Source organism: Jaculus jaculus, chromosome X (assembly GCF_020740685.1).
Source record: "Jaculus jaculus isolate mJacJac1 chromosome X, mJacJac1.mat.Y.cur, whole genome shotgun sequence".
Classification (NCBI taxonomy): Eukaryota; Metazoa; Chordata; class Mammalia; order Rodentia; family Dipodidae; genus Jaculus; species Jaculus jaculus.
The window spans coordinates 54,553,555-54,563,245 of NC_059125.1; the positions used below are offsets into that span (position 1 = coordinate 54,553,555).

General features: G+C 40.8%; 1 pseudogene; it reads left to right on the forward strand.

The window, feature by feature from the left end:
* Positions 1–6,787: 6,787 nt before the first annotated feature.
* On the forward strand, positions 6,788–9,132 carry LOC101608178 (annotated as a pseudogene).
* Positions 9,133–9,691: the final 559 nt, after the last annotated feature.

The following is a 9,691-nucleotide window of genomic DNA, read 5'->3' on the forward strand; positions in this document are numbered from 1 at the left end:
GAAACTTCTGTGATTAAGGCCACGAGCTGTACTAATCTATGGGTATAAACACAAATAGCAGGCAGTTTGACAACTTGCTCTTTGAGCATAGCAACAATAGTAGGTTCCTCTCCCCTAGGGCCTGTTCCTTAGCCACATTAGCCACTGGCTTTTTCACCAACTTTACAGTACTACACATGAATTAATTCCCTCTTATGGAATGGACCTTAAATCTCATCAGAATCTTGCATGGCTAGTCATTTGTGTAGCTTACAGAGTCCATTGCTGATTAGAATTTTTAATGACTTTTCTCCCCCAGCAGCCTACATAACATCTTCCAGCACAATGATAGCTGGCCAGCAAGAAGGATGCTTCCAGCTCAATTCCAACTTGATTTCTCTATGCCCTGCCATTGAAGTGAGTGGTATCATTAGCAATAGGGACTTACCAGCTAGAGCACTGGCAATAGTCTCTATTGTTTCCCTCATTACAATAAAGTCTTGGTCCTCCATTGTGAAAAAGTTTCACGAAAAAGTTATCCTTTTTTTGAGGTACGATCTCCCTCTAGCCCAGGCTGACCTGGAATTCACAATGTAGTCTCAGGTTGGCCTCGAACTCACATGGATCCTCCTACCTCTGCCTCCCGAGTGCTGGGATAAAAGGCATGTGGTCCCTCACCCAGCTGTATTTATCTTATCATTGCTGGAGTAAAGCTCCCAATCAAAAACAGCTGATGGGAGGAAAGTTTTTATTATTATTTTGGCTTACAGTCTCAAGGGGAAGCTTCATGATGGCAGAGAAAAGCATGGCATGAGAAAGGACTGAACATCACCTTTGCTACAGTGAGTAGAAAACAGCAACAAGGGAACGAGCCAAAGCCTACCCCCCAACAACACCTCCTCCAACAAGGATCCACTTCCCAAATTGCTACCATCCAGGGACCAAACATTCAAACATGCATTTATGGGGAGGGGGATCTGATTCAAGCCACCATACCCCTTTATACTAATTATAACTTATAGTATTTTTTCCAATTCCCTAAAAATTTCACTTCTTCATTTTTCTTTATGGCTGAGTAAAATTGCATTATGTATATGCACCACATTTTCATTAACCACTCATCAGTTGATAGACATCAAGGTTGATTCCATTTTCTAGCTACTGTGACAACAGCAATGAGCATGAATTTGAAAGTATCTCTGTTACAGAGCATAAATTCCAAGTCCATTGGGTATATACTCAGGCATGGTAGAACTAGATCATCTGATTTTTAGCTCTTTGAACAACCTCCATACTGATTTCCATAATGGCCACGCCAGTTTACACTCCCACAACCTTGCTACATTTGCTGTCATTAGTTTTCTTATTAAACATTATGATAAGAGTGGGATGGAATCTAAAAATGGTTTTAATTTGAAATTCCATGATGGGTACAGATGTTGAACATTCAAAAATATATATCTGTTGGCCATTTATGCTGCCGCTTTCTTTGTTTTGTTTTGTTTTGTTTTCTGATCGTTCGAGGAAGGGTCTCACTCTAGGCCAGAGTGACCTGGAATTCACTAGGTAGCCCTAATTATTCATATGTAAAAGTCCTAGTGTAATCTGCATGTTTACCTGTACCAGTCATAACATGTGCTAAATGGTACATTTGTATAGTTTCTATCAGTCCCAGTCCAGTATTCTCTTTGATTTATGTGGAATGATTGACTATATTAGACTAAGAGATTAGAATGCTGCCTCCTTTTCTGTAATTTGTCATTTTTATTGAACTATCACACTCTATGTCCACGAATTGTAATTTACAAAAATAGACAATAAGCCAGGCGTGGTGGCACACGCCTTTAATCCCAGCACTCGGGAGGCAGAGGTAGGAGGATCACCATGAGTTCAAGGCCACCCTGAGACTACATACCGAATTCCAGGTCAGCCTGGGCTATAGTGTGACTCTACCTCAAAAACCCAATAAATAAATAAATATATAAATAAATAATAAAAGAGCCTATGGCAGAGAAGGTCATGAGACTTAGAGGTATAAAGTCTGCTCTTGTCTGGTAAAATGCATATATTATGCTCACCAAACTGCCCTGAAAGCACTACACTTAATGTTCATATTCATATATGAATTATGCATTAATGCTACTCTCACTTTATTTTCGATTTTTCAAAGTAGAGTCTCACTCTAGCTCAGGCTGTCCTGAAATTCACTCTGTAGTCTCAGGGTGGCCTTGAACTCACGGTGATACTCCAACCTCTGCCTCCTGAGTGCTGGGATTGTTACTTTCACTTTTGGTTAGAGAAGCTTCTCTTTTCAGATGGCGGTGACCACTGGGATGACCCAAAAGGCAACATAGCGCTGAGAAGTGACAGAGGAGTGTCCAGCACTGAAACATCTCTATCACACCCTCCAAGTTTCAGGGTCCATTGCAGAAGAGGTGGTGGAAAGAATGTAAGAGCCAAAGGAAGGGTACCACTCCTTACAATGCAACTGTCCAGACAGAAATTGGCCTCAAGTAACACCTGCTGCTGTCTGGCTAAATGTATATACTATGCTTATCAAACTGTCCAGTAAGCACTTCTCTTAATGTTCATACCTTATATTAATGCTACTCTCAGTTTTGATAAAGAATCTTCTCTTTTCAGATGGCAGGGACCTTGGGATGACTCAGAAGGCATTATGGTGCTGGAAAGAAGTGACAGGAGTGCTCAGCACTGCAATATCTCTATCACACCTTCCAAGGCTCAAGGTCTATTGTGGAAGAGGTTGCAGAAATAATGTAAGAGCCAAAGGAAGGGTAGGACTCTTACAACATGCTCCTCCAGACACAAAATTGCCTGGGTATCCATGACCTCACAGGGTCTGACACTACCTACACAAGACCATCATAATAGGAGGAAAATATCATGACATCAGAATAAAAGAGAGACTGATTGAGAGGGGGAGGGGATATAATGGAGAAGGGAGTTTCAAAGGGGAAAGTGGGGGGAGGGAGAGCATTACTATGGGATATTGTTTATAATCATGGAAGTTGTTAATAAAAAAATTTGAAAAGAAATTGGCCTCGATACCCATGACCTCGCAGTGTCTAGCAATACCTACACAAGACCTTCATATTAGAAGAAAAAGATGATATATCCACTTAAAAGAGAGACTAACGGAGAGAGGAAGGGGATAGGATGGAGAGTGGAGCTGTGAAGGGGAAATTGGAGGAGGAAAGGGGGAACTATCATGGTTTATTGTCTGTAAGTATAGAAGTTGTCAATAATAAAATTATACGGTACAAATTATCAATACTGATTATGGTAAAGTCAACTAGTCAGATGTTGGAATGTTATATTTAGCATAAACAAAATAAGATAATGAAATAAAAATAAAAAGAATGTTGTCTTCTTTTCTGTACTTTTATCATTTTTATTGAAGTATCTATCCCACTATTTGCCCACTAATTATAATATAATTTATAATAATAAATTCACTTACATGATGTTTTCTCCTTGACACGCATTATTCTATAAAACTCATACCCACCTATAATTCTTTCAAATAGCATTAAATCCATGATACATGTGATAATATTTTTTTTTTCTAGATACAGTATCACTCTGGTCCAGGGTGACCTGGAATTAACTATGTAGTTTCAGTCTGACCTTGAACTCATAGCAATCCTCCTACCTCGGCCTCCCAAGTGCTGGGATTAAAGGCATGCGCCAGTATGCCCAGCCTAATATTCTTTTTAGTTTATAGTTTGGATTAATTAGCTGATATATGATCACACATCCTTGAAATGGTAATGCCCCACTAGTTTTAACCCATATGTTTATTTTTCCTGATTTCCTTGTAAATCCTAGATTTTAACTCCCTGTCAGATATTTAACTGACAAACATTTTCTTCCATTAGATCTATGATGCCATTCAACTCCAGAGTTTCTGTTTATTTTTTGCCCAGATAATCTTTGTATTGGTGAGAATGGGTTATTTAAGTCAGCCTCTATTACTGTGTTGAGGTTAATCTATGCCTTTGTGTCAAATAATACTTATCTCATGAAATTTGGTACAGCTATGCTCAGTTTACATGTGTTTAGAATTACAATGTCCTCTTGATGAATTGTTGTCTTAATCAGTATTAAGCAGCCCTCTCTATCTCTTCTGACAAGATTTGACTTGAAGTTTATTTTGTCTGATATTAGAATAGTGATACCTGCTTGTTTTGTGGTTGCATTTTTTTTTAAAGCTAGGTTTTTAATTTCTTTCATTTATTTATTTATTTATTTATTTATTTATTTATTTATTTATTTATTTGAGAGTGACAGACACAGAGAGAAGGACAGATAGAGGGAGAGAGAGAGAATGGGCGCGCCAGGGCTTCCAGCCTCTGCAAACGAACTCCAGACACGTGTGCCCCCTTGTGCATCTGGCTAACGTGGGACCTGGGGAACCGAGCCTCGAACTGTGGTCCTTAGGCTTCACAGGCAAGCGCTTAACCGCTAAGCCATCTCTCCAGCCCGCTAAGCCATCTCTCCAGCCCAGGTTGCATATTTTTTATTTTAGAGACAGTGAGAATGAGAGAGGCAGAGAGAGAGAATTGTACATCTGGCTTATATGGGTCCTGGGGAATCAAATCTGCATCCTTTGGCTTTGCAGGCAAGCACCTTAACTGTTAAGCCATCTCTCCAGCCCACTATCTTCTATTTTAATATCCTGAATTGACTTCCTTACTTCATTCGGCTGTTTGTGTTTGTTGTAATTCATTCAGAATTTTGTTCACTTCATCTTTGAATTCTTTGAACACACTTACAATTGCTCTTTTGAGTTCTTTGTCTGGAATTTCATTTAAATTACTCTCATTGGTAGACATTATTATGGGTTTGTTAATTTTTGTAAGAGACATATTGTCTTGGTTTTACATGCTAATTGTGGTTTTGCTTTAGGACTCATACATCTGGAGTTTGTTGGTTGAGGGTTTTTTTTTTCTTTTTTTTCTTTTTGTACTCAAGGCATTTTTCTTCTTTCGGTTGAAGTATTTGTGAAATTCAGGCTGGAATAGTTTGCAGTAGACTTGAGGTGGTACTTTCCTGGTACACTGTTCACAATTCCAGGGTCTATCTTCAGTCCTCCTCTGAAAGTTGAGTACTTTTTGTAACAATAGTTAGTAGTAATAAGTAAACCAATTATGAAAATGGAGCAGTTGTTGACTCCAGAACAATCACTCCATAAGTTAGGGACTACAAGACACTAATAGTACTGTGGGTACTAATATATTAGTTATTGTGGATATAAATGGAAGGAGAAGGAAGAAAAAGACATGATGGGAGTAGTGATTAGTATTAGGTTATTAGACAGAAAGTAGAGGAGGGAAACTTAAATAGAAGGAAAAATTTTATAAGCAAAAGCAGGAGGGCAGATGTTGGGCTTTTTGTTAGAGGTAGATTGAGAAGAGAGGAATATATATATATAATTAAGTAATAGAACTGTCTCATTTCTCAGGAAGTTGATGCACAGTGACCCTGCATACCAAGCTAGCCTATGTTCTTTGGAGAGGAAAAAGAGAAAGGAAAGGGCATGGAAAAACAAAACAAAAAGCAAGAACAATAACCAAAAAGAGAAATGTAATGTGAAGCAAGAACAGTGGGGAACCAGGCTGGACTCTTAACTTGACATTAGATATCATAAAAGGAAGAATAGCTATGGGGGAAAGCCAGATGAGTAGAGATATAGGATATTAAAACCAACTGGCCTAGTTTTTTATTTTCCTCTAAGCACTGTGAATCCCTCTGAGTCATTCTCCCAGACCCAAATCCTGTTCTGGACTATTCTCTGTGTTTTTGACTTTTCTTGGAAGTTTTCAGAGCCATATCTGTGTGAAGTTTACTTGTGGAAATAATTGTCACTAGCGCAGAAGCTTGGGGCTGACAGATGATCTCCACCCAACTACCATTACTGCAATCAGTTCAGACAAGTGACTATTTCTCTCCATTTTCTGGATTCTGGATTGAACCCTAATTTGTAGAAGGGAAATACCTTCTCTATCATTTACATATATTATTTGGAACACTCAAAGAAAATTGCTTTGATGCATTTATTAAGATCAGAATGGACTCATGTATATTTATTTAATTCTGTGGGCCATGTGCTTGTCACAGGCATGTGCATTAGGAGTGCCTGTGTCCCTGCAATATGCCCAACTTCGGGTATGTAACCACTTCTGCTCTTGCTCAACAAGAAGCTCTAGGTTCAGCATAAACATTTCCTGCCCCAACCCTAAGACCAGACTTTCCTCCCAGAGTCCTGTTTATTTGGATCTTTTTGCCTGTAGAAAAGCCTACATGAGATTTACAGTGTGGCTGGTGACATTAGTTATTGCTCACCCAACTCTCTAACAGGAAAGCTGTGTACTACAAGTGACTGAACTGTGTCTACCTCCATTTACAACAGCTTCGTGTTCAACCTTCACTCACATGGAGGAATCTGAACTTCAGTGAATCAGCTGGATTAGTCCACAGCAGAAGCAGCAAGAGAAAGGATTTAACGTAGTTGATTTTCTTTTTAAAATATTTTCATTTAGTTATTTGAGAGTTGGGAGAAAATGGATGTACCAGGGCCTAATGCCACTGCAAACAAACTCCAGATGCATGTACCACTTTGTGCATGTGGCTTTATGTGGGTACTGGGGAATCAAACCTGGATCATCAGGCTTTGCAAGCAGGTGTCTTTAACTGCTGATCCATCTCTTCAGCACTGATTTAGTTGATTTTTCTATGATTGTTGGTTGTTTGCTAGTCTCACAGTGATAGAAGCTGCACATTTTTCAAAGGGAAGGAGAAACTGCTGGCCGTTTGGTTCTCTAGGTAGCAATTAGATGCAAGCCAGAGATCTGGGGATTATCACATCACCCCAAGATCTCAGTGGAATTTACTTTTGAAGGATGCTCCATGTTCACTCATCAGTGTGACAGAGGCTAACAAGAAAGAAGCTTCTTTACTCAGTGAGGATAGCATGTGTGTCTCCAAGAGATGCTTCATTTTAAAGACGTGCAACAGATCCTTTTGCTGAAAGAAGTAGTTCCCCTGTTGAAGCTTGCTAGGGATTACAGTGAGGTTGACTCAGTTCAAGGCTTCTTTCATTTTCATAAGAATTTCATGAAGCCTCTTCACCAAGCCGGAATTTCCAAAAAGAAATAGAGTTTCTGTCAATTATTTTTCCAATTTTTTTATTTATTAGAAAGCAAGAGAAATTAGGCATGCCAAGCCCTCTATTCACTGCAAAGACTTCCAGACACGTGTGCCACCATGTGCAGCTGGATTATGTGGATTCTGGGCAATCAAACCTGGGTCTTTAGGTTTTGCAAGCAATTTAACCACTAAGCCACCTCTCTAGCCCCTCTGTCAACTTCTTTATTTTTATTTTTGCTTTTGTTTATTTTAATTAATTTATTTGAAAGTGACAGACAGAGAGAGACAGAGGCAGACAGAGAGAAAGAGAGAATGGGTGCGCCAGGGCCTCCAGCCCCTGCAAATGAACTCCAGACACGTGCACCCCCTTGTGCATCTGGTTAATGTGGGTCCTGGGGAATCGAGCCTCAAACCGAGGTCCTTAGGCTTCACAGGCAAGCGCTTAACAGCTAAGCCATCTCTCCATCCCTGTCAACTTTTTTAAAAAATTTGTTCATTTTTATTTATTTGTTTGAGAGTGACAGAGAGAGAAAGAGCCAGGTAGGGGGAGAGAGAGAGAGAATGGGCGTGCCAGGGCTTCCAGACACTGCAAATGAACTCCAGACGCAAGCACCCCCTTGTGCATCTGGCTAATGTGGGTCCTGGTGAATTGAGCCTTGAACCGGGGTCCTAAGGCAAGCACTTAACTGCTAAGCCATCTCTCCAGCCCCCAACTTCTTTTTTGTAACAGAGTCTTGCTCCGTAGCTCACCTCTGTCCTGAACTCACTATGTAGACCAGGCTGGCCTTGAACTCATGGGGATCTGCCTCCCTTAGCCTCCCAAGTGCAGGAATTATGGGTGTGAGCCACCTCACTCAGAAAAAAAAAAGTTTCTTAATAAAATTTTCACACATGGGTCAACGTATTGTATGAGATGTATGAATTCTGACTGTTGGTGTTTGTATACTTTAGATTTGCCAGAGAATTGGTGGTGTAATCAGCTCCACGTTGCTGGGAGGAACATCTAAACCAGGCACAGTTTAGGGGAGGAAGGGCTTTATTTCAAGCTTACAGACTCAGGGAGGGCGTTCCATCAGTGATGGAAGAAACTGCTCCATACATCCAAGCAGAGAGAAACAACCAAAAGCCAGAACAACCCAAAAGCAATATCAGAGAACTGCAGCAAGCAGGAGCCCTGAACCCTGAGCTCAGACCTCTCTGCACACCTTTTGGCTAGAATTCAGATCCGTCCCCAGTGACATCTTCTCCAGCCAGGCAGCTGGAGACCCAGGTTACAAGCTTTAATAAAACACCTGATTCTATGGGGGACATACTTTCAAATCAGCACAGTTAGGTAATCAGTCAGCCAGATCAAACCCCAGAATTTCTGAGGAGTGAGCTGGTTATGATCTAATTCTTTATGAAAGATGGTGTTACTGCAAAGGATGTCACTAGGAAGAGTGGAATTTGTGAGCAGATGCCAGGTTCTGTCATTGAGGCCACACTGTTCAATCCTTGGGGTTATTTGAGGAGTGGAATGAGATTGGACAGAATTTATTGGACTATTCACATCACTCCAGAACCAGAATTTTCTTTCTTTCCATTTTTCGAAGTAGGGTCTCACTCTAGCCCAGGCTGACCTGGAATTCACTATGGAGTCTCAGAGTGGCTGCAAACTCACAGCAATCCTCCTACCTCAGACTCCTGAGTACTGGGATTAAAGGTGTGCGCCACCAAGCCCAGCACAGGCCCAGAATTTTCTCATGTTAGCTTTGAAACAAGCTGAAGTCTGACCTCCTATAATGATCTGATCAGGAAAGTTGTGGAAGTCTTTAAGCAAGGAAAAATTGTGACCACCTTGTTTGTTCTAAGTGTCGCACAGTGCTTTCTTCACCCTAGAAGATTGAAGATTTTAAATGTCTTGATTGCCAGAGTGCTATGTTCAGTGATTACAGTTTTGTTTTCATCAGCTTTGATAAGCAGCAGGAACAACAGCAAAATTGATTAAGACAAATGAAGACAAAATGCAAAGAGAGAAAACACACAGGTGGCTGCTTTGTACATGTTGATACTGGGGACCATGACCACCTTGCAGTTACCAAAAACCTTACATGTAATGATAGTGTAATCATCTTGAAGTATATACATTATTCTATTTAAGAGTTAAATAGGGGCTGGAGAGATGGCGTAGCAGTTAAGCGCTTGCCTGTGAAGCCTAAGGACCCCGGTTCGAGGCTCGGTTCCCCAGGTCCCACGTTAGCCAGATGCACAAGGGGGCGCACGCGTCTGGAGTTCCTTTGCAGAGGCTGGAAGCCCTGGCGCGCCCATTCTCTCTCTCTCCCTCTCTCTGTCTTTCTCTCTGTGTCTGTCACTCTCAAATAAATAAATAAAAAATTTTAAAAAAAAAAGTTAAATAGGGGGCTGGAGAGATGTCTTAGTGATTAAGGCACTTGTCTGCAAAGCCCAAGGACCCAGCTTTGATTCCGCAGTACCCACGTAAAGCCAGATGCAATAGGTGGCACATACGTCTGGAGTTTGTTTGCAGTGGCTAGAGGCCCTGGGG